The sequence below is a fragment of the Muntiacus reevesi genome, chromosome 6, assembly GCF_963930625.1.
Source record: "Muntiacus reevesi chromosome 6, mMunRee1.1, whole genome shotgun sequence".
Taxonomy (NCBI): Eukaryota; Metazoa; Chordata; class Mammalia; order Artiodactyla; family Cervidae; genus Muntiacus; species Muntiacus reevesi.
In genome coordinates this window covers 51176893-51202278 of record NC_089254.1, presented here as the reverse complement: position 1 = coordinate 51202278, position 25386 = coordinate 51176893, and the positions used below count along the sequence as shown (strand labels likewise).

Here is a 25386-nt window from a genome sequence, read left to right as displayed (position 1 = left end):
AGCTTAAAGGAGCCTTTAGAATTATTATAAATCCTTTGGTTTACAGTTGAGAAAACTAAAGAATCTAAGTGACTTTCCTTATATCTCTCCATTAATCACTGAATTAAGGGCAAGCTATTGATGGTTTGACAGTTCTTTGTCAAACATGAGTCACAGTTCATATGTATAATATTATACATATGTGTATTTTAATTTTAATTCTGCATAGCTGTCAAAGAAAGACACCATTCAGTTTTTCCAAATGTTTGCTAATCACATGTACTGATCATAGGTTTTCAAAAACCAGATCAGTTTAATGATCACTTTTGAAATTACTGTGCATATTACCCGACTACTTGTGGTTTCTTGAAGACACTGTTAACATCTCAATCAGGTCTATGAGATAATCCTATTTATAAGTTGAGGTTTTAGGAAAGAAAAATTCAAAGATCTTTAATGATTCTCCCAGAAATGTTATAAAGTGAATCACAAATTCCCAGACTTGATTTATTGCTTTTGTTCTTTTGTTAGGACTTCAGCTAAGAGGGGAAAAAAAACAAAACAAAAAAAGACTTATTTTTTAAAGTTTTAAAGAATATTGCTAATTTACTTGCTAATGTTTAGAAGAATATGCTTAATACTTCCAAAGTTTTAATCTTTTACATTTTCTCTTTATTTTCCCTTATTTCCTACACATTCAAGCAAGGCCAGTTGCTAAATAATAGAATTTTGTTGGCTTTTTAGATTGTCTGCTATCTGTCAGAAAATATTATGTCTTAATAATTGAAAATAAGTGATCAATGAGTCATCCTGGCTTTAAAATACAAAGAAAAGGGGGACAATATAGTACTTTAAGTCTGATATTGAAATATCAGAACCACTTAAATAGGCAAAGCTCAGAATGGGTGCTTGAACTGACCAGATGAAAACACTAAATGACTAACATACAACTTTGATCCTGTAAAATATATTCATAGCACTTGTTGTAAATTGACTACTTAAAGCTGTAGAAATGAGTACAGAGATAAGAATTTGGTGAGAAATTGTGCTTCTAGAAAAGTCCTACAAAGTGTCTGGAACGATCAATTCTATCATTGTTTATTAGGATGTAGACTCTATTTTATTGATATCATCATAGGATAAATAATTGCTCCTTTCTCTTTCCTCATAACTTGTGTACTGTTTTTAATGACTTCCCAGTGTCCACTGGATAAAGCTTTACAAACCTAAGCCTTGCAGTTATGTGCCCCTACCACTGGGCTCTTTTCCTTTCTCTAGCTTATCCTCTATTATTTCACAAGTAAATGTATTCTGCCTGATATATCTCCTTTCTGTTTGCAAACATTCAATATTCCTTTTTTTTTTTTGTATTTCTTTTCTTGTGCTATTATTGTTTTGTAACCTCCTTCTTTTTCTGATCAACCAATCAGATTCTACTTGTTATGTGAAGTCCAGCTCAATTACTACCCCACATGAATACTTTTTCAACAATGTAGTCTACATTGATCACTATTTGATCTTGTATGTCTGTATTAATTGGAATTATTCTTACACAGTCCCTGACACTCAGTTCTATTCAACACATATTCACTGAGCATATCCTATGTATAACTCACCATGCTACAAAAATTTTCAGCAAAATAATGATCACTATATTTGAAAAGTATACACTATGAAAATGGAAAACACATAATTTAGGGCTGAAAAATAAATGCACACTGTGAAAAGAGGTTTAATGATTGTACCAAGGAATTGAAGATGGATAGATGGAAGCTCAACATTCAGAAAATTAAGATCATGACATCCAGTCCCATCACTTCGTGGGAAATAGATGGGTAAATAGTGGAAACAGTGTCAAACTTTATTTTTTTGGGCTCCAAAATCACTGCAGATGGTGATTGCATCCATGAAATTAAAAGGTGCTTACTCTTTGGAAGGAAAGTTATGACCAACCTAGATAGCATATTAAAAAGCAGAGACATTACTTTGCCAACAAAGGTCCATCTAGTCAAGGCTATGGTTTTTCCAGAGGTCATGTATGGATGTGAGAGTTGGACGGTGAAGAAAGCTGAGCGCTAAAGAATTGATGCTTTTGAACTGTGGTGTTGGAGAAGACTCTTGAGAGTCCCTTGGACTGCAAGGAGATACAACCAGTCCATCCTGAAGGAGATAAGTCCTGGGTGTTCATTGGAAGGACTGATGCTGAAGCTGAAACTCCAATACTTTGACCACCTCATGCGAAGAGCTGACTCATTGGAAAAGACCCTGATGCTGGGAAAGATTGGGGGCAGGAGGAGAGGGGGACGACAGAGGATGAGATGGCTGGATGGCATCACCAACTCGATGGACATGGATTTGGGTAAACTCCGGGAGTTGGTGATGGACAGGGAGGCCTGGCGTGCTGCGATTCATGGGGTCACAAAGAGTTGGACACGACTGAGTGAACTGAACTGAGATGGAAGAGGTTTACTTGAGGTAAAGTTTTGAGGAGGGAAAAAACAAAACAAAAACACAGAAGTTGATCAAACTAGAAGTGTAGAGCACATTCCAGGGATTGATAATAGAGTAAGCTAAGTTGTAGAAAAGAAAGGGAATAATAAAAAAAAAAAAGTTAGGTGGTTTTCAAGGTAGGGCATAATGTATCTGGGGAATTGGAAAATATTATGGGGAAAGCTTGATGTACAATCTTTAAATAGTCTTAATTGAATTGCAGTCTTTAAATGGACCACAACTGGGATTAGAAGTTTGAAGTGACTTTTTAGAAGATCCTTAAGTATTCTGCAAGATTTTGAGCAATGAAGTTGATATAACATAAATAGGCTATCTAAAGATATCTGTGGGGGCTTCCCTGGTGACGCAAATGGTAAAGAGTCTACCTGCAATGCAGGAGACCTGAGTTAAATCCCTGGGTCAAGAAGATCCCCTGGAGAAGGAAATGGCAACCCACTCCAGTTCTCTTGCCTGGAAAATTCCATGGGCAGAGGAGCCTGATAGGCTATTGTCCACGGGTCGCAAAGAGTCAGACATGATTAAGCGACCATCTTTCACTTTCTTCTTTCTTTCTTGGGAGCAAAAGTAAGAAGTAATTGGAAATAGAAAAATATTGGAGTTTGTGTGTCTAGGTGAGAGGATATTGTCCAAAAATTTAAAAATTATAATTTTAACTATGGGAAGGACAGGGTAAGGAAATAAGGGGACACATTTAAGGGAGAATACAGCACTTTGATATAAAAAGTATGTTGACAATTTTTTGGAGGAACACAAAAATATTGAGATTGCTGGTATTTTGTGCCTGGATATTTGTATTTGTTTAAATTGGAGCCTGGTGATAACTAGAACACAGAAAGACTAGCAGATTTGATGGTGGACAATAGGAAGTTGAAGGTGATAAAGGTTCTTTGGGAGGTATATTTACATTGCTGGGACGATATCCATGTTCAGCAGACAGCAATGACTTGGAAATTGTTCATCTTTGTAAGTCATACCATGTGCATGAGATCAGAGTTCAATGTTTTGAAGAAAATTGCAAAAAGAAAGACAACCACAGAGAATTCTCAAGATGAGACATTAGGTGAGAGGAAAGAAAGCATAATCAGTAAATAATGTGAGTCTGTGTGACAGGAGATAAGGAGGAGGAGCCTGCAGTCAAACACTAGAAGAGATTTTTTAGAAAGCTTGTCAGAGCCTGAGAGGTGGTTTTAAGACTATGAAATGAGACATAAACAAACTGATTGGATTTGCTAAGAGTGTTTTCAAAGAATATAGTCCATGGCAGTCACTTGAGTGGTGACTATAAGTCTATATGTAAGCAAGTAGTGTACTAGTCCTTTGGGGGAAATTACTGATTAATAGAGAGATGATGTGATGGGGGCTTGAGGGGGTAGAATTGAGGGAGGGTCTTGGGGAGAGGTGGCAGTGGAGATGAAAAGATTTAAAAAGCAAGAAGGAAAACAATAGAGTTCAAACAAGGTCTGAAAGATAATTGGGGGAGAGTGCTGGCCTCAAGGGCACAAATGGAGTTAATACAGCTTTAAAGGAAATAGAAACTCACTTTCATCTGAAATGGCCAGAAATTTGAAGATGAGTAAACTCATAGCTAGGTTAGTACCTCTCTTTATATTATTTACTAAATCTGTTTATGCCGTGTGACCACCATTGTGTCCCTTTGCCACAGTGCCATGATACCTTTTAGAGATTCCTATTGCTTGGACAAACTATATGAAAGAAGGGAAGGGTATATTCATCGTTGTTAAAATTTTCAAGTTATGACAATTTACTCTCACCGTATCTGTTATACTTTATGATATTTTTAACCAAAATAGCTACTCATTAGAGTTAAAACTTAGCAACTATTTTCTTATAAGAGATTCTAATAACAATCACAGTGTGAGTGTTCTTTCCTTCTTTAGAATTTAAGGTGGATTAATATAAATCTGAAGAACATTAATTATTTTATGAAACATTTAGATACATGAAGATTTTGAACTTTTTATGTAATTAGTTAATTTTTGGTTATTAATAAAATATAGCTCTTCACTTTTTAGAAAAACCTTTTTAGTAAAAAGAGAACATGCAACTGGAGTGAAATGTATGCATAAATATTATGATAGTCTCTTTTTCACTGTATTGGCAGTTTTAACTATTAAGAGCAACCCAATAAACCAACCACTGAAATTGCTCTTAGACGTATAGGCCCCTGCTTAATCCTGAATTTAGTATATGCTGTATAGATACAAAGATATGACAAGGTAATGTTTCCCTAAACCAAAAAACATTTCTGTTCAAAAATCAAAGCTAAAGTAGGAGGAAAACAATATAAGGAAGGAAAGAAGGAAGGGAGGGAGTAAAAAAGGAAGGAAGACAGACTCAACAGACAGACTTCAAAAGAGACCTTGCTTTTGAAGCCCATTTCCAACAGCAAATCTTTCTGCTTTACAAAGTGGATGTTAAATAGTAAAATTTCAGAAATTAGTGGTAGATGATTGGAAGTATGCTCTCTCCAACTTCTGTAACTTTTGATGGAAGAATTCCTTTATCATACTTACTGAAAATGAAACCCTTTTATTTTTTTTAGTTTTTAATTCCATACAAAGCAAATTTGCTCTGCAAACTGAATTTAAATGTTTTTCTGTTTTGCCCATCACTGGGGGGTTGGTGAAAGTATAAAATATGTCAGGTTTTATGAGACAAAGTTGCATTATGGTCACTTTGGCACAAGCCCACTCCTTACCGTATGGAAAACAATTGCTGTGATATTTGTTTTTTTGTTTGTGTGTTTGTTTGGTTTTGCTTTTTTCCGACAATGCCATAGCCAGCATGTGAGATCTTAGTTTCCCAACCAGGGATGGAACCTGTGCTCCCTGCAGTGAAAAGCATGGAGTGTTAGTTAACCACTGAACTGCCAAGAAAATCCTGTAATTTTTATTGTGCCTACCTATGCCTATTTTTTCCTCTTGAGGAAATTGAGCATAGTGAAGTCGCTCAGTCGTGTCTGACTCTTTGCGACCCCGTAGACTGTAGCCTACCAGGCTCCTCCGTCCATGGGACTTCCCAGGCAAGATTACTGAAGTGGGTTGCCATTTCCTTCTCCAGGGGATCTTCCTGACCCATGGATCGAATCCGGGTCTCCCACATTGTAGGCAGACGCTTTGCCGTCTGAACCACCAGAGAAGATGGGATTAAGCCAACATCCAAATTTGGGTCTGTCTGCCTCTAATATCGCTCTTTTATTTCACACCACCTGTGGCATTTTTCTGGTGGTTTTTAGCTTTCTAAAATCTTTATTTATTTATGTGTTTATTTACTTATATATGGTTGCACTGGTCTTTGTTCCTTTGCTCAGGTTTTCTCTTGCTGCAGCCAGCAGGGGTTAGCCTTCTGTTGCAGAGAGCAAGCTCTAGGGCACACAGGCTTCTGTAATTGTGGCTCATGGTCTCTAGAGCACGGGTTTGGTAGTTCTGGCACTGGGGTGTGGAATTCCTTGGCATGTGGAATCTTCCCAGACCAGGAATCAAACCAGAGTCTCCTGCATTAGCAGGCAGATTCTCATCCACTATGCCACCAGGGAATTTCTTTTTTTTTTTCAAATAACCCCACTACAAACATTATTTTAAAAAGATTCTGTCCCACCCCCCATGTTAAAAGAGTGCTTGAATATTTGAGACATCTTAGCTGTCTTGAACACCTTGACTTCACTTTTTCCACTTCCTATAAGCCAGGGATTTCCGTTTCCACCCACTTCAGACAAGAATACAAAAAGAATGGCAAACACCAGGCACTGTTCCAACTCATACTCTCAAAACTTTGCTTTTTTTCCAATTCTGGCAACTCTCAATATTTCTTCAGTTAGTTTACATTTCCTTATCTCTCTTGAACCAACACTTGACTCTCATTAAATCTTCTAGTCTTGTTAAATCTTCTCTTCTGTTTGACAGTCAAAACACTTACTTGGCATTCTTGAGTCAGTGTGTTTTTCTAAAATTCCCCTCTCCTACCGTGTGTCTTGTTAGTCTCTATTTTTAACTGACTCTCAAAAATAATGAAAATATTCACTCTGCCCTAAATGTGCCTCAAGCATTTCCTACCTCCATACCTTCACCCACTCTAGTCTCTCCCTCCTCTCTGCTCTCTGGGATAGAATAATTCTTGGAGTTTGTCACCTCCTGGATAAAGTAGTTTTATCTTGCTACCGTAAAAATCTGTATGGTAGCAGATTTTTACCATTCAGATAAATGGGAGCAGGTCTATGGGATGGAGAGCTGCCCCATCTTTTTCTTTGATAGATTGTGATGACTTTGGAGGAATTCCATTTCATTTTTCCAGGCAGCACATGTGGAGTGTACACATGCATCTAGCAGAGGGGCTGGCATACAGTGGGTGCTTTAAAGAGTTATATCCCTTGTTTTGTTTCTGTGGCATTTTGTTTTTCTTTTCTCAATCATAGTATTTCATTTAAATATCTCTTTGTAGAATCAGGAAGGAAGTATAGTTTTGAATGAAAACATAATGACAAAGGATAGTCTCCATATGCCATCTAATGGTAATTTTTTCTTACTGACCATGAAAAGTTTCTGAAATATGTAAACATTGTTGAAAATAGTAAAACACTAAAGAATGAAGGTTTTGTCAAATTTTAACAGTCTTTAAATCAGTGTTTCCCACACTTAGCCATCTAGTCCACATTTTTCTGGGTCTCACTCATGCATGGAGATTTATTATTTTCAATGAAAGTCAGAAAATCTGTATTTTTTCTGCAAAGTACTCTGGATGATTCAGAGGATTAGTCATGATTGTGCTGTGTGCTAAGTCACTTCAGTTCTGTACTAATCTTTGAGACCCCAGGACTATAGCCCGCCAAGCTCCCCCGTCCCTGGGATTCTCCAGGCAAGAATACTGGAGTGGATTGCCATGCTCTCCTCCAGGGTACCTTCCCATCCCAGGGATCAAATCTGCATCTTGTATGTCTCCTGCATTGGTAGGCAGGTTCTTTACCCCTGCTACTGCTAAGTCACTTCAGTCATGTCTGACTCTGTGCAACCCCATCCCTGGGATTCTCCACGCAAGAACACTGGAGTGGGTTGCCATTTCCTTCTCCAATGCATAAAAGTGAAAAGTGAAAGTGAAGTCACTCAGTCAAGTCTGACTCTTCACGACCCCATGGTCTGCAGCCTACCAGGCTCCTCCGTCCATGGGATTTTCCAGGCAAGAGTACTAGAGTGGGGTGCCTTTGCCTTCTCTATCTTTACCACTAGCACCACCTAGAAAGCCCTAGTTACAATTAGGAAACACTTAATCTAGAATCTCCCTACATAGTATGTTCCTTGGGCAAACAGCATCACTGGGAAATCTGTTAGAAATACAGAATCCTAGGTCCTGCCCCAGTTTATGCTGTATTGAATATACTTAGCATAGTTTTAGCTATTTATCTGACTGTTTTGTAGTGTGTGTGAAGCACAAAACTGTGTCTTCACCAACCAGTTGTTTTGAGTAAAATAGATTTAAGAGTAAGATAGTTTCAGAAATATAATATTACTGGAGTTTTGGCTACAAAATACAACTAACTTGCTTGGCTGAATTTTTTACCTGGCAACTCATGAATATCAACTTATTTATGATGGTTGAACTTAAAAAACTGTACTTATAATATGATGTTAAAAATATTTTCTCTTAGTCTATAATATGTGCTGAAGTATTTCAGGAATAAAAAAAAATTATGGAATGTAGGAAGAGAAAAGATTTATACAGTACAAGTTACTGGAAGTAATTTTGGTGATGTGTACTTTTTTACCAAGATTGCATTTATAAATACCTTATTATCATTTGTTAAATGACACTTTACTGAATGCTTGATGACTTCAATTCATGTATTAAATATGCACATATATTTTTAAAATATTTGCATCTTATAATATATTTAATAGTGACTTGTCATAGTGTTGATGGTTAACTTTTTTTAAAATTTTATTTAATGTTTTAAGTAAAGTTGTTCTGTATATTATATCAAATTATTTTTCTTCTTAATCATGAAATGGTACTGTATATATTTGATCAGCAGATGAAAAATATTTTCATCTTAAATGAGAATTTTTTAGGGAGCTTTCCCCAGAACAGTCATTTGAAATATTTCAAGATGTCAAGATTTCAAGCAATAGTTCATATTCTTATTCTTCTATTTAATGCTTAAATATATTTTAACAGTCTATTGCTTACCATAAATAATTTTGCTTGAATTAGTACAAAATTTGTTATTATTGCAATGCATTTATAAATCATTGTTTGTACTAGTCAAGGCAATTTTACTAACAAAGTGCTACCAGTCAGAGTATTTTTAAAGCCTTTCAAGCTATTACTGTTTAAATGTTAAGTTTGGTAGGTACTCATTATTTAATTAATTTTAAATTTTAGGTGTTGAGTTATTACTAAATTCCAACTTCAGTTATGTGATGGACCAACTTTAAAAACATAAGCATAGTAATTCTTAAAATTGAAAAGCTGTGATTAATTCAACTTAGCTTATGCTGATTTATGTTGCCATTGTTTTCAACAATGTGTAAATAAAATAGTTGAGAAAAGGCATAAGCAAGGGTAGAAATACGGAAGTGTTTTCTATACCCGTATAAGATGAGGATACATTCTCTCACTAGTTTCGTGCAGTTCTCCAAGTTCAGATCAACTGCTGGTTTATCAGGTGAATGTGAGAGAATCGTGTGTCATTTTTAGTGTCTTATTGATGATTCTGATGTTCTAATCTTCATTTTTAAATGTCTTTAATACTTGTTTTAATCCCCTTCAGTTTTTAACCACCTCTTAGTCCCATAGTTGAATTAGCCGTTTAAAAATAGTTTAAAAAATTAAATAGTGCCTGGACAACATTTAAAAAGAGTCCAAAATGATGAGAAATGGCTCTTCTCCCCCAGCTCCAGAAGAAAACACCTTTTCTAGTTTCTGTGTTTTTAGCTTTCTTGAAAATGGAAAATTAGATAGTCTCTGCCTTCTAGAAACTTACCATTCATAGTTTCCCAACTGTTGCTTTTTGGAATGTGAAGGGAATTGCTTTTCCAGAGCAACGGACAATAAATAAGTGGGTGGTTACTGCTTTAGATTTGTCATTAGAAAGATTTTCGGGTATGTGTCAGTTGTAGTGAGGTGTATGAACCTAGAGTCTATTTCTGCTATTATTTTGAGTTCTTCTAGTAGTTATGTTAATTACTTAAATAATAAGCTTAAATATCTTAAATTTTCTGCCCAGTTGTGTAGATTTCTTTCAACAATAAACTTTTCCCTTAATCATCAGTAATGTGTTGAAGGCAGACTGCACTTTGAAGTCTTCACTTTATTGCCCCCATAGTTGCTGCTGCTCCTTTTTCATGCCCCTCTTCACTTTGAAGTCTGTAATTGAGTCTCGGAGTTAACTCTCAACTCTGCTCTGCTTACCTACCTTTTGCATTCCTACAACCATACTGGTGTTTTCTCCAGACAGCTTGTTTTCTTAGACTGATAATGCTTTTCTCAGACTTTATCCTGAGGGCAAAAGCAGTTTCTGTGAGAAGTTTTGCTCTGTGACTTGGAGAGGTGTGAGAGGAGTAGGTGCTTCGCAGGCCTGTGCATTCTCAGCGGTAGATTTTAATTAACTCCCCTGATGAACGTACCATGGCCCACCTTTGCCCTTTGTGTTCTGTGTGAAGTAACAGTTTACTCCTGGCATTTGGGGCTGCATTTTTCCATATTCTTTTGTTTGTCAATCCAGACCTTTCCTCTGCTCACTTTATATCCGATTTCTTAAACTTTCTGGTCCTTAGCTGACACCTTTTATTTTACTTTCCCAGCCCTGATGTAATTTTTGAAACAAAGGTAGAGAAAGAAGGTAGACGTGGGTGCTTAGTCTGTTATACTAAACCAGAAATCAATAGTACATTTTATTATTTTTAATTTTTTGTTTTATATAAGACATGACTGAAACATAACTGAGCACAAATGCATAGCTGATTTACAATGTGGTGTTACTTTCAAGTGTTACAGCAAGGTGATTCAGTTATACATATACATATATATATCCATTATTTTTCAGATTCTTTTCCCATGTTGGTTACTACAGAATATTGAGTACAGTTCACTGTGCTATACAGTAGGTCCTTATTGATTATCTCTTTTGTACATAGTAGCGACATTGTACAGGAGACAGGGATCAAGACCATCCCCAAGAAGAATAAATGCAAAAAAGCAAAATGGCTGTTTGAGGAGGTCTTACAAATAGCTGTGAAAAGAAGGGAAGAGAAAAGCAAAGGAGAAAAGGAAAGATATACTCATTTGAACACAGAGTTCCAAAGAATAACAAGGAGAGATAAGAAAGCCTTCCTCAGCGATCAGTGCAAAGAAATAGAGGAAAACAATAGAATGGGAAAGACTAGAGATCTCTTCAAGAAAATTAGAGATATGAAGGGAACATTTCATGCAAAGATGGGCTCAATAAAGGACAGAAATGCCATGGACCTAACAGAAGCAGAAGATATTAAGAAGAGGTGGCAAGAATACATAGAAGAACTGTACAAAAAAGATCTTCATGTCCCAGATAACCACGTTGGTGTGATCATTCACCTAGAGCCAGACATCGTGGAATGTGAAGTCAAGTGGGCCTTATGAAGCATCACTACCAACAAGGCTTGTGGAGGTGATGGAATTCCAGTTGAGCTATTTCAAATCCTGAAAGATGATAGTGTGAAAGTGCCTCACTCACTATGTCAGCAAATTTGGAAAACTCGGCAGTGGCCGCAGGACTGGAAAAGGTCAGTTTTCATTCCAATCCCAAAGAAAGGCAATGCCAAAGACTACTCAAACTACCGGTAGCACAATTGCACTCATCTCGCATGCTAGTAATGTAATGCTCAAAATTCTTCAAGCCAGGCTTCATTCAGCAATACGAGCACCATGAACTTCCAGATGTTCAAACTGGTGTTAGAAAAGGCAGAGGAACCAAAGATCAAATTGCCAACATCCGCTGGATCATCAAAAAACCAAGAGAGTTCCAGAAAAACATCTATTTCTGCTTATTGACTACGCCTAAGCCTTTGACTGTGTGGATCACAATAAACTGTGGAAAATTCTGAAAAAGATGGGAATACCAGACCACCTGACCTGCCTCTTGGGAAACCTGTATGCAGGTCAGGAAGCAACAGTTAGAACTGGACATGGAACAGACTGGTTCCAAATAGGAAAAGGAGGACATCAAGAGGGTATGTTGTCACCCTGCTTATTTAACTTATATGTAGAGTACATCATGAGAAATGCTGGGCTGGATGAAGCACTAATTGGAATCAAAATTGCTGGGAGAAATATCGATAACTCAGATATGCAGATGACACCACCCTTATGGCAGAATTTGAAGAACTAAAGAGCCTCTTAATGAAAGTGAAAGAGAGAGCGAAAAAGTTGGCTTAAAGCTCAACATCAGAAAACAAAGACCATGGCATCCGGTCCCATCATTTCATGGAAAATAGATGGGGAAACAGTGGCTGACTTTATTTTTTTAGGCTCCAAAATCACTGCAGATGGTGATTGCAGCCATGAAATTAAAAGACGCTTGCCCCTTGGAAGGGAAGTTATGGCCAACCTAGACAGCATATTAAAAAGCAGAGACATTACTTTGTCAACAAATGTCCGTCCAGTCAATGCTATGGTTTTTCCAGTAGTCATGTATGGATGTGAAAGTTGGACTATAAAGAAAGCTGAGTGCCAAAGAATTGATGTTTTTGAACTATGGCATTGGAGAAGACTCTTGAGAGTCCCTTGGACTGCAAGGAGATCCAACCAGTCCATCCTAAAGGACATCAGTCCTTGGTGTTCATTAGAAGGACTGATGCTGAAGCTGAAACTCCAACACTTTGGCCACCTGATGCAAAGAGCTGACTCATTTGAAAAGACCCTGATGCTGGGAGAGATTGAGGGCAGGAGGAGAAGGGGATGACAGAGGATGAGATTGTTGGATGGCATCACCGACTCAATGGACATGAGTTTGGGTAAATTCCGGGAGTTGGTGATGGACAGGGAGGCCTGGCATGTTGCGGTTAATGCGGTCGCAAAGAGCCGGACAGAACTGAGCAACTGAACTATACTGAACTGAACTGTGTATATGTTAATGGTATAATACATATAGGCAGTGCATATTCATTATCACCTGCTATGTATATGTCAATATTACAAAATGCCATCTCCTGGACTCTGAGGCTTCATTCCCCTATCTGAAGAGGAGAATCCACTCTGGCTTACAGATTTGCAAAATCTCTTTTAGAACACAAATTTTGCTTGTTCTTTTAGATATATTTGTTTACTTTTATATTTTTGGGGAAAAAAAGCAGACATTACTTTGCCATCAAAGGTCCGTATAGTCAAAACTATGGTTTTTCCAATAGCCATATATGGATGTGAGAGTTAGACCATAAAGAAGGTTGAACACGAAAGAATTGATGCTTTTGAACTGTGGTGTTTGAAAAGATTCTTGAGAGTCCCTTGGACTGCAAGGAGTCTTTTCTAAGTTGAAATTATGATCACATGAAGTAGCAATTTTCTTTTATGTGGCATTCTTGGTGGAAAAATTATTTAGAGACATGGCTTTTATTATATATGTAATTCTAAAACTAAATTTCATTTGTATTATTCCCATCAGTAATATTTTTACTTTATTATTTGAAATTCATGTTTAGATATGTGCTTCTCTAGACCACTAAAATAATCTGTTGTAGATCTGATTATTTCATTTAAAATGAAATAACGTGCAATTTAAATGAAATAATACCATAGAAAATAATAGTTCCCTCAAAAGCTGTATTTTTTTTAGGAAGACTTTTTTATTTCATTTAAGCAGATACAAATGGTTATTCCTAATTTATATTCTCCACTTCACCTCTCATGAGATAGCATCACTCCTCATTTCTGTTGAAACTATCAGGCCCTATTTTCTTTACTGATCTGTTTTAATCCAAATCTGTAAATATTGCCCTCCTTCTTGATTAGTCTTTCTTCTCTAGATTTACTTTCAAGTAGTGGTAATAATAGTCTGTAACTACTTTTAACCTGTCTCTTTGGACTATTAAGGATTCTACATTTAAGGATATGTTGTCTTAGAACAATGGATATTATAATAATAGAAGTACAAATAACATATCTGAGAAGATGAAAGTAATGCAGCATCTATTATGTTAAAAATTGGCATCATTGACATCAGTTTGATATTTCTGCAAATGTCCATTCACTTCAAGTGGTTTCTTCAAATAATGAGTTAGCTCTCATCTTTCCTCGCAACAAATTGAGACATGGAGTTCAGCTTTGTGGACTGAATGATAAAACATTTTAGGGTCATCTGTGTCTGTATTTTTTTGTCTTTGGTTATGGTCACTGAGTTATGAATACCTTTGTCCAGTTCCTTGGGTCCTATATCAAGAAATTCTATAAGTTCAGAATATTGACTGTTAAAAAACATAAAGTTGAATAGTTCCTGCTTTGGTTTTATTTCCAGATATTTTTAGAGACTTTAAAGTTTACTATGCAATTCTATGTTAAATAATTTCAAACATTTTTTTCATAAAACTTTTGCATATCTCTTTAAAAGTTTATTTTTAAAAAAATAAATTAAAAAAGTATAGATTTATAGATATAGGTATATCTAAAAAAAGCCCCCCAAAAACTTCAGCTTCTTGGACTGCTGTGTGTGTGTAGATTGACCTCCTTTATTTATTTTAGATTTCATTCATGAAAGAATTACTAGCTCAAAATGTGAACATATTTTTGGTACATACCCCCAGCCAGAAGTTAGTGCAAATGTAGAGAAGAATGAGCCTAGCTTGCCCATTCTATATATAGGCATGAACATTTCCCCCTTTCTTTGCCAATGTTGAAGAACATCTTTTTTTGTCTTCCCTAATGTAATCAGTGAAAACTAATTCCTAATCGTTGTTTTAACTTGCATTTTTTTGACTGTTCAAAATGTTACTTTTTCCTGTTTACAGACTATCTGTATGTTTCTAGATAATCCAATCATGTGACAAAATGCATTTTAAATCTTTGCATATAAATCATTTCTCAAATTCACTTGGCCTCAGATCCCCTCTTGTTCAAGTTTCCTGTAACTAATTTTTTGGAGATGCTGTTATAAACCATGAGATATCATATTTAATTACTAAAATTTAAAGAGAATTTAGCTAGCATTCAAATGCACTAGATTGCAGTAAAGTAGCTTGCAATGCAAATAGTCTATGCTTTATTAATTATACTAATAAAGCAAAAACACTCTTCTATCAACACAGCAGACGACGACACAAAGACATCACAAGATACTCAATACCGAAATCAGATTGATTATATTCTTTGCAGCCAAAGATGGAGAAGCTCTATTCAGTTGGCAAAAACAAGACCAAGAGCTGACTGTGGCTCAGATCATGAATTCCTTATTGCCAAAGATAACCTTAAACTGAAGAAAGTAGGGAAAATCACTAGACCATTCAGTGAAAGTGAATGTCGCTTGGTCATGTCTGACTCTTTGCGACCCCATGGACTATAGAGCCCATGGAATTCTCCAGGCCAGAATACTGGAGTGGGTAGCCTTTCCCTTCTCAGGGGTCTTCCCAACCCAGGGATAGAACCCAGGTCTCCTGCATTGCAGGCAGATTCTTTACCAGCTGAGCCACAAGGGAAGAACATTCAGTTATGACCTAAATCAAATCCCCTTTAATTATACAGTGGAAGTGAGAAATAGATTCAAAGGAAGATCTGATAGAGTGCCTGAAGAACTGTGGACGAAGGTTCGTGACATTGTACAGGAGGCAGTGATCAAGACCATCCTCAAGAAAAAGAAATGCAAAAAGACAAAATGGTTGTCTGAGGAGGCCTTACAAATAGCTGAGAAAAGAAGACGAGATAAAGGGAAGATATACCCATTTGAATGCAGAGTTCCAAAGAATAGCAAGAAGATATAAGAAAGCCTTCTTCAGTTACCAATGCAAAGAAATAGAGGAAAATAATAGAATGGGAAAGAAAATTTTCTTCAAGAAAATTAGAGATACCAAGAGAACATTTCATGCAAAGATGGGCATAATAAAGGACAGAAATGGTATGAACCTAACAGAAGCAGAAGATATTAAGAAGAGGTGGCAAGAATACATAGAAGAACTGTATAAAAAAGATCTTCATGTCCCAGATAACCACGATGGTGTGATCATTCACCTAGAGCCAGACATCGTGGAATGTGAAGTCAAGTGGGCCTTATGAAGCATCATTACGAACAAGGCTAGTGGAGGTGATGGAATTCCAGTTGAGCTATTTCAAATCCTAAAAGATGGTGCTGTGAAAGTGCTTCACTCAATATGCCAACAAATTTGGAAAACTTGGCAGTGGCCACAGGACTGGAAAAGGTCAATTTTCATTCCAATCCCAAAGAAAGGTAATGCAAAAGAATGCTCAAACTACTGCACAATTGTACTCATTTACATTCTAGTAAAGTAATGCTCAAAACTCTCCAAGCCAGACTTCACCAGCAGGTGAACCATGAACTTCCACTTGTTCAAGCTGGTTTTAGAAAAGGCAGAAGAACCAGAGATCAAATTGCCAACATCTGTTGAACCATCAAAAAAGCAAGAGAGTTCCAGAAAAACATCTACTTTATTGACTATGCCAAAAACTTTGACTGTGTGGATCACAGCAAACTGTGGGAAATTCTTAAAGAGATGGGAATACCAGACCACCTGACCTGCCTCCTAAGAAATCTGTATGCAGGTCACGAAATGACAGTTAGAATCTGACATGGAACAACAGACTGGTTCCAAATAGGAAAAGGAGTATATCAAGGCTGTATGTTGTCATCCTGCTTATTTAACTTATTTAACTTATATGCAGAGTACATCATGTAAAATGCCAGAATGGATGAAGCACAAGATGGAATCATGATGGCTGGGAGAAATATTAATAACCTCAGATATGCAGATGATACTACCCTTATGATAGAAAGCAGAGAAGAACTAAAGAACCTCTTGATGAAAGTGAAAGAGGAGAGTGAAAAAGTTTGCTTAAAACCCAATATTCAAAAAACTAAGATCATGGCATCTGGTCCCATCACTTCATGGCAAATGGATACGGAAACAGTGGAAACAGTGAGAGACTTTATTTTGGGGGGCTCCAAAATCACTGCAGATGGTTACTGCAGCCTTGAAATTAAAAGACACTTGTTCCTTGGAAGAAAAGCTATGACCAACATAGACAGGATATTAAAAAGCAGAGACATTCCTTTGCCAACAAAGGTCCATCTGGTCAAACCTATGGTTTTTCCAGTAGTTGTGTATAGATGTGAGTTGGACTATAAAGAAGGCTGAGCACTGAAGAATTGCTTTTGAACTGTGGTGTTGGAAAAGACTCTTAAGAGTCCCTTGGACTGCAAGGAGATACAACCAGTCCATCCTAAAGAAAATCAGTCCTGAATATTCATTGGAAGGACTGATACTGAAGCTGAAGCTCCAATAGTTTGACCACCTGATGTGAAGAACTGACTCATTGGGAAAGACCCTGATGCTGGGAAAGATTGAAGGCAGGAGGATAAGGGTACAGCAGAGGATAAGATGGTTGGATGGCATTACTGACTCGATGGGCATGAATTTGAGTAAACTCCAGGACTTGGTGATGGACAGGGAGGCCTGGCATGCTGCGATTCATGGGGTTGCAAAGAGTCGGACATGACTGAGCGACTGAACTGACTGACTGACTGATAAAAGTGTAGACACTAAAAGTAAATATATATCAATTGACCTATTGCACATTGACAAAATATTTCTTTAAATATTATGAGGATTTTAACATAATGTATCTTAAAAAATTTTCATCTCTACCTTGTAGGCATTACTATTAGGTAAAATTCAAAGGATTTATTTTATGAAATAAATGAAAAACAAGATATAAATATACACCTATTTCAAAAACAAGTGATAACATAGTTGACTTATTGTTACATATCAAAATTTAGCCTGTTTATCCATATGTATTAGCATGCATTCTTCAATAATCTGTTATTACAATATTCATATAAATTCTACATATTCCTTTATATGCTGAAGTTTATAGAATGCAAACTCCTTTAAGAAAAAATGAAAGTCTACCTATTAAGTTTACTAAGTATCCTGTGGGGCTAATGGGAGGTGCCATTTAGGCAAATCATCTGAATTGGACTACTGACTTCATCCTCAACTTAATTAAGCTGTCGATCACAGTTGGTAGTTTTGCACATTTTCCTCAGCTACCTGATCCATGCTTTATGTCTACCAAGCATAGCAAATAGATGCAAATCGAGTGTAGGGTTGAACAGGGAAAGATATTGTGTTGAGTATTCAAACTTTGAAGCTCTTTCATTGTTACAAAATCTATACATAAAGCAAATGAGTAAGATAAACTAAATAAACTAGAAGTTTGCAAAAACAGACTAGTAAATGAGACAAAGCTATGGTTTTTCCAGTGGTCATGTATGGTTGTGAGATGTGGACTATGAAGAAAGCTGAGCGCTGAAAAATTGATGCTTTTGATCTGTGGTGTTGGAGAAGAGTCTTGAGAGTCCCTTGGACTGCAAGGAGATCCAACCAGTCCATCCTAAAGGAGACCAGCCCTGGGTGTTCATTGGAAGGACTGATGCTGAAGCTGAAACTCCAGTACTTGGCCACCTGATGCAAAGAGTTGACTCATTGAAAAAGACCTTGATGCTGGGAGGGATTGGGGGCAGGAGGAGAAGGGGACGACAGAGGATGAGATGGCTGGATGGCATCACCGACTCAATGGACATGTGTTTGAGTAAACTCCGGGAGTTGGTGATGGACAGGGAGGCCTGGCATGCTGCGATTCATGGGGTCGCAAAAAGTCGGACACGACTGAGTGACTGAACTGAACTGAAGTGAGACAGAAAGTAAAGTCACTCAGTCGTGTATGACTCTTTGCGAACACACGGACTGTAGCCTGCCAGGCTCCTCTGTCCATGGGATTTTCCAGGCAAGAATATTGGAGTGAATTGCTGTTTCCTCCTCCAGGGGATCTTTGTGACCCAGGGATCGAACCCAAGTCTATGGCATTGCAGGCAGACTCTTTACCATCTGAGTCAGCAGGAACAAGTGAGAGCCAATTCTAATAATGGAGTTATTTAAACACAGGACTGGGGAGCAAAAATTTTCCTTCCAGTGTTTCACTGAAAGCCTCTAAAAGGTGGCAGGTATTTAAGAAAAGTCTGTTTTTCATAGGAATGTGTGTGAAAGTGATAACCACTCAGTCGTGTCTGACTCTGTGTGACCCCATGGACTGTAGCCTGCCAGGCTCCTCTGTCCATGGAATTATCCAGGCAAGAGTACTGGAGTAGGTTGCCTTCTTCAGGGGATATACCCGTTCTCCAGGGGATCTTCCTGATGCAGGGATTGAACCCAGGTCTCCTGAATTACAAGCAGGTTTTTTACCATCTGAGCCACCTGGGAAGCTCCATATGTCGAAATAAATCACAGTATTGGCATCTTCTGTTTGGGTACAACTCCTATGAAATGCTAAAGACTGAGTTGATGTTTTAGTTAGTTTTTAAATTCCAGCAACTAGAATTAAATTCCCATTGTATGTACCTGAATATATAAATTTAGGTAAACTTGTAGACTACTTGCAGAACAAGTAAAAGTCAAAATCAAGAAGTGGCAGACATTGTACCCTCATATACATTTTATTTAAAAAAGTGATTTCAAATCCAGTACTTCAACCATTAAAACTCAGTTCATCTTTGCAAAAAAAAAAAAAGTGTATATTATTTATAACATAATGAACTTATGAGGAAACAGTCAGAATAAGGAATAGGCACCCTTATGTTTCATAAAATTGATTGTATAGTACTTGCCGTAATTGGTCATTCTTGCCTAGTATTGAGATAAAAGTAGAAATCCTATGCTGTTTTAATTTCTCTAAGTTAATTATAATACTCACTTATTCAGGCTTTGCAATATTAACTTTGTATACTGTAATTAACACTACATCTCTATATTAATTTTTCTATTTTCTTGGACCCACAAACCCTTTTCATTATGTGAACAGAAAGAGAATAGTACTAAACACGTACCTGAACACAGATCTATGGGTCCAATGAAATAATACTGATGTCAAAACTTTCCACCTAAAAGCACTGAAGATTCATTTTTTAGAATCTGATTTAGTTCCTTTCCAGAAAGGAGTTTACAGTAGTGGCAAGAGCAAGAACCATATTTGACACCCAGTATACCAAATATCAAAAGGTTCACGCATGTATGCAAGTCGCCTCAGTTGTGTCCGACTCTTTGCAAGCCCATGAACTGTATGTAGCGTGCCAGGCTCTTCTGTCTTTGGGAATCTGCAGGCAAGAATACTGAAGTGTGCTGTCATGCCCAGCGTAGGGATGGAAACCAGATTATGTCTCTTGCATTGGCAGGAGGTTTCTTTACCACTAGTGCCACCTGGGAAATATCAATATGCCAAATATCAGTGACTAGAGATATTTTATGTTGTTATATAATAGAGATGAATTGCTTTGTAAGGACTTCATTCTTTCATTCACTATTAGTGAATGTCAGGTCAGGAGCAGGTATTCTGCCTAGCCTTGCAAGAAAAGAAACACCCATTGGGCTAATCTCCAAGAAGTCAGAATATGGAAAGCCAAAAAAGAAAGTGTAGAGACTGACAAAGAGCCTGATCATTAAAATACAGTGTAATCAATGATACAGAAGGATGCAGGTTGATATGGGTGTAAAAGAGGACTACAGATCCAAACTAGGCGTTCAGAGCAAGGGTTAGTCAGGGGAAACGTCCCAGAATATGTGACAGTTTATTCAGTCTGAGGAAGGAGTTGGTCAGAAGAATACAGACTGTTACTGAAGTAAGACATGAAGTGAAAAAATAAGGCCAGTTTTGCCATATGAGGCTACCTAACAATAGAAGAATATTTCAACTTTTTTTTTTTCCTAAATATTGAAGATGTTTTCCACATCTGAACATCTCATGAACTCTCGGGGGAAGGGCATCATCTCATGATCAAAACACAGTGATTAAAACTGCTGACATCTGCAGTCATTATTTCTCTTCATATTATGAAAATAATATAGTTTCTCATATTATTAAAGAAAGAAGTAATGATTCCCCTGAAATGCTTTCTCCTTATGAAATCCCCTTTTCTTGGAGTGGTATTGCATTGCCCACTTACTTGTACTTCTAGGAACTCTGAGGTTTGTGGTGAGTAATTGTCCAGTATTTCTAGACATCCCAGATGCAGGAAGTCTGGAGGGATCAGTGCCCAGATTGCAGACTTGAAGCTGGGAATAAACTGAGATGCTCAAATCTAGCAACGTTTCACTGTTTAAAGACAAAACACAAAATATCTAGAAAGTCAGATGCCCTCAGGAGAGAGATTTTTGAAGCAGATCTCACTTGGGCTGATTATAAGACTAATCAGCCATTTATCAAGCAAGTCATTATGTATCTGACCATATGAATAAACATAATTCATGCAAATATAATTTATGTTAAATTCATTCTTGAGTTATTATGCACAATATTTTCTTCATCAAAAAGCAGTGACCAAAAGTGCACATATATTTGCAGCAATTTTTCTCAGTGTCGTGTGTATCCCATTTTCCTCTTGCCAATGATGAAAAAATGGCAGTTTCTCTGATTAAGTTCTCTCCCTCTATACATGGTCCAGGCATTTGAAAGAGCATACTTATTTCAGAGGCTGTGCATTAGGGTGATAGTCTTAGGTAGTGTCGTTGTTTAAGGTTTCAACAGTACTTCAGATTTTGTTCTATTAACAAATCTTGACATCCTAGGAGAGCCCTATTCTGGGCTCATTAATAAACAAATTTGAATGCTGCAGTCTCAGTCCTGACCTCAGAGGTACCCATTAGTGACTTTTCTCCATTGTACTGTAATGTAATTATAGATACTGAAGTAGCAGACCATTTTCTTCGTAATCAGAAATAATTTAGAATCATTACAATTCCAAAAAAAGCCCTGTGAATTTCCTTTGTTTTTGAATGAAAAAATATTGGAGACTCCTCTCATTGTTCTTATTTTAAGATATAAGTTATTTAATTTAAATAATTGTTGCAAATTTAAAGTGGTTTTCTGTGTACAGCCTTTTAGAAAAGTCAATTTATTACATGTAAATCTCAGAGGTTATAGTTACCTACCTGGACATGAAAAGGTATCAGAATTTATTAGTATGCCTCTCTGGCAGGAGTGTATATCCATGCCTGAAGACCTGAAGTCCTCTTTCTCTTCATCTTATACCATTCTTTGAAGACAAACATTCAGATGTCCCAACTGCAATCTCGAGGATTGAAGTTTTAAATGTATTTAAAAACAAAGTATTGTTTTTCTATGGAGCAGAGATAATATCTATTTCCATTGTCACATGCATCACTGTCCATTTTCAAGCCTCTCTTTCTTTGCCAATTCATTAGGATATATCCTTACACACTGATCATCTTAACGCAAGAGGGTCTGATATCCAGGTATCACCACAAATGCCAGCAAAGGAGGCAACTGTGTTTTATCACTAAGCCAGTGCATGTCTGGGCTTCCCTGGTGGCTCAGATGGTAAAAAATCTGCCTGCAATGCAGGAGACCCAGGTTTGATCCCTAGGTCAGGAAGGTCCCCCAGAGAGGGGAATGGCTACCCACTCCAGTATTTTTGCCTGAATTCCATGGACAAATGAGCCTGGCAGGCTACAGTCCATGGGGTCACAGTCGAATATGACTGAGCAACTGAGCTCACACACATGTCCAGGCCAAGTGACTGGACACCCCGGAATAAGTTGTGCCTGCACAGAAAGACCAGGTTACTGGCCAACTGGGGCCAAAATCCAGCTACATTCATTATCTAAGCCATGTGCCTGGGAGACTAAATCTATCCAAAGAGTCCAAACACACTTCATGTGTTAGAGGTCATGGTTATATTGGCCAACATAATAACTAGCCTTTGATCAACTACAACAAAATTTGTATAGTCCTTGCAACCAGCAGGCATGCAATAATCAGCTTGACTGAAGGAGCAGAGTAGATTTTTCTTTATGGAAAATGTACACTTGTGCACTTAATAATCATTTCATCTAGTTGTGTCAGTATGGATAATGGATGATTTCACCTCAGATTCATTGCAGAAAATGAAAAAAACAAAACAAAACCCAAAACACAACTTCTTTCAGGGACTGAGGCTACTCTCATATCCTTGTATCCACTGTAATTAGCCTACTAAAGAGTGTGTGTTCATGTTTTTTTAATAAATATGTAAGTAAAATAGCACTGGAATAAATTTTGCTCCCTATAATGATGATGTCCTTTGGATTCTGTATCATAATCACAAATATTCTTGTGGTCAAGATCCCTTACGACTAAGGAATGGGTCTACTTTGAGGCATTGGGTTTACATTCCACAGATAGGCAAACCAACCCTTCTTTTCTCATTTTTAATAGATATTCCACAGTTTCTCAATTGTAAGGCAGACACACTTTTATATTTCAGATATGTGTACAGGCAAGTATAATTATAGTGGTTTTTTTCCTCCCAAAGCTATTATTAAATCAGTGATATGTCTTATGATGAATACTACCTTAAAATTGAGGAATTTTGAATTCTATAATAAGTGTAGTGTTCCATCTGTTAGCATTGTAACAGTTTTGCTCAGTGCAGAGTGGAGGAAGGCAGAATGTCTTTGATGGGCTACAAGTTTCTGACTTAGTTTTTTTCTGTGTGTTATTTAGATTTACCTATCTTTAATTCCTTAATGCCATTTATCATTTTTAAACAAGTTTAGTTGTTAACTGGGAAATATACATAAAATTTACCATCACAACTATTTTTAAGTATACAATTAAGTAGTATTAAATATATTCTCATTGTTATGCAGCCCATCTCTGAACTTTTTCATCTTGCACACTAACATCTATACCCATTAAACACAATATAAAATAATTTTTAACATATATCAAAAAAAGTGCATTAACCAGAAGATGTATACAGCTATGGATTTTTACAAAATGAATACACCCATGAAATCGGCATCTAGACTGAGAAATAGAATATTACCATTATCTCTGTAGATTCACAATTGTTTCTAGATATTAACTTAGGGTCCAGCAACATTGCTATACTCACTTAACCTTTCTGATGCAGGTTAGATCCTTTTATATTTTCTGTATACAGAGCTGTGATATTCATAAATAGTGATAATTTTATTTCTTTGACTTACAGATTTATTATGCTGCCCTTGACTTACTGTACTGTTTAGGATTTTCAGTAAAATGGTGAATAGATTGGGAGAAAATGGGCATCTTTTTTTCATTCCCCCATCTTATGGGGGTGGGGGGCAAAGCTTTCTATCATTCTCCACTAGGTATGATGTTTGCTATAGGTTTCTGTAGCTATTTTCACAGATTAGGAAAATCCCCATCTATTCCTAATTTACCAAAGATTTTCATCCTGAATAGGTATTGAATTATTTTACAGTTCTTTTCCTATGCATATTGAAACAATCATATTAAACTTTCTCTTTATTATTGTGGTGAATTAAATTAATTGTGGTGAATTATATACATGTTATGTAATCAATTATATTAATTGATTTTCAAATGCTAAACTATGGAGGATTTTGTACAGATTGATGTTTTTTTTTTTCTTTAAAAATTATTTTCAAGGAATTCAATGATTAACTTAACTGGACCTGGATATTTATTACCCTGTGGGGGAGTTTCTAATTCAGTTTCTAACAGATATGGAATTGTTCGGATTTTCTACTACTTTCGCTGTTTTTTTTTTTTTCCAGAAATTCATTCAGTACACCGAAAATTTTAAATTCACCAGCATGAAATTTTTCATAATATTCTTACAGTTTAATAGCTTTATGATCTGTGGTGATACTCTTTTTCACTTATAGTACTGATTATTTGCCTTTTGTAAGATCAATATTGATAAAATTATGTCAATTGCTTTTTCATAGGATCATTCATTTTGTTGTTCTTTTCTCTAGTGTACTTTTTTAGGACATGGCTATACTTTTAAAAATTAATAGACTTTATTTATTAAAACGATTTTAGGTTTACAGAAAAATTGAGCGGGAAGTACAGAGATTTCCCACAGACTCCTTCCCTGGCTCCTTGTCCTCAACTTCTCTTATTATTAGTGTCTTGCATTGGTTCAGTACTTTTGTTACAATTGATGAGCCAGTGGTAATTAATTAATACATTACCAGCTGAAGTCCACAGTTTAGCATCACTATTGTTTTGCCTCTCCAGAATGTTTCATAATTAGAATCATACACCACGTAGCCTTTTAAGATTAGCTTCTTTTACTTAGCAATATGCATTTAAAGTTCTTTCATGTCCTTTTGTGAGCTTCCCAGGTGGTGCTAGTGGTTAAGAACCCACCTGCCAATGAGGAGACATAAGAGATGCAGTTTCGATCCCTGGGTCAGGAATATCCCCTGGAGAAAGGGCATGGCAATCCACTCTAGTATTCTTGCCTGCAGAATGCCATGGACAGAGGAGCCTGGCAAGCTACAGTCCATGGGGTCACACAGAGTCAAACATGACTGAAGTGACTTAACACACACATCTTTCTGTAGTATGAGAACTCATTTTTTTAAATTGAATAATATTCCACTGTATGGATTTACCACTGTTTATTTATCCATTCATCTTTTGAAGGAAATCTTGCTTCCTTGCAAGTTTTGGCAATCATGAATAAAACTGCTATAAACATTGTTTGCGGGTTTTTGTGTAGACAAAAGTTTCAGTTTATTTTGGGTTAATACATAGGATCATGATTACTGTATTGTATGATTAAACTGCTTAGCTTTTGATTAAACTACCATTTGTATCTGTTCAAATCTTTTGGTG

At 36.7% G+C, this 25386-nt stretch overlaps 1 protein-coding gene across 9 annotated transcripts in view; it reads left to right on the top strand.

Annotated features, from left to right (window-relative positions):
• The window catches only part of FOXP2 (forkhead box P2), a 632418-nt gene that overhangs the window by 499804 nt on the left and 107228 nt on the right, over nt 1-25386 (top strand). The gene's annotated exons all lie outside the window — the stretch shown is intronic.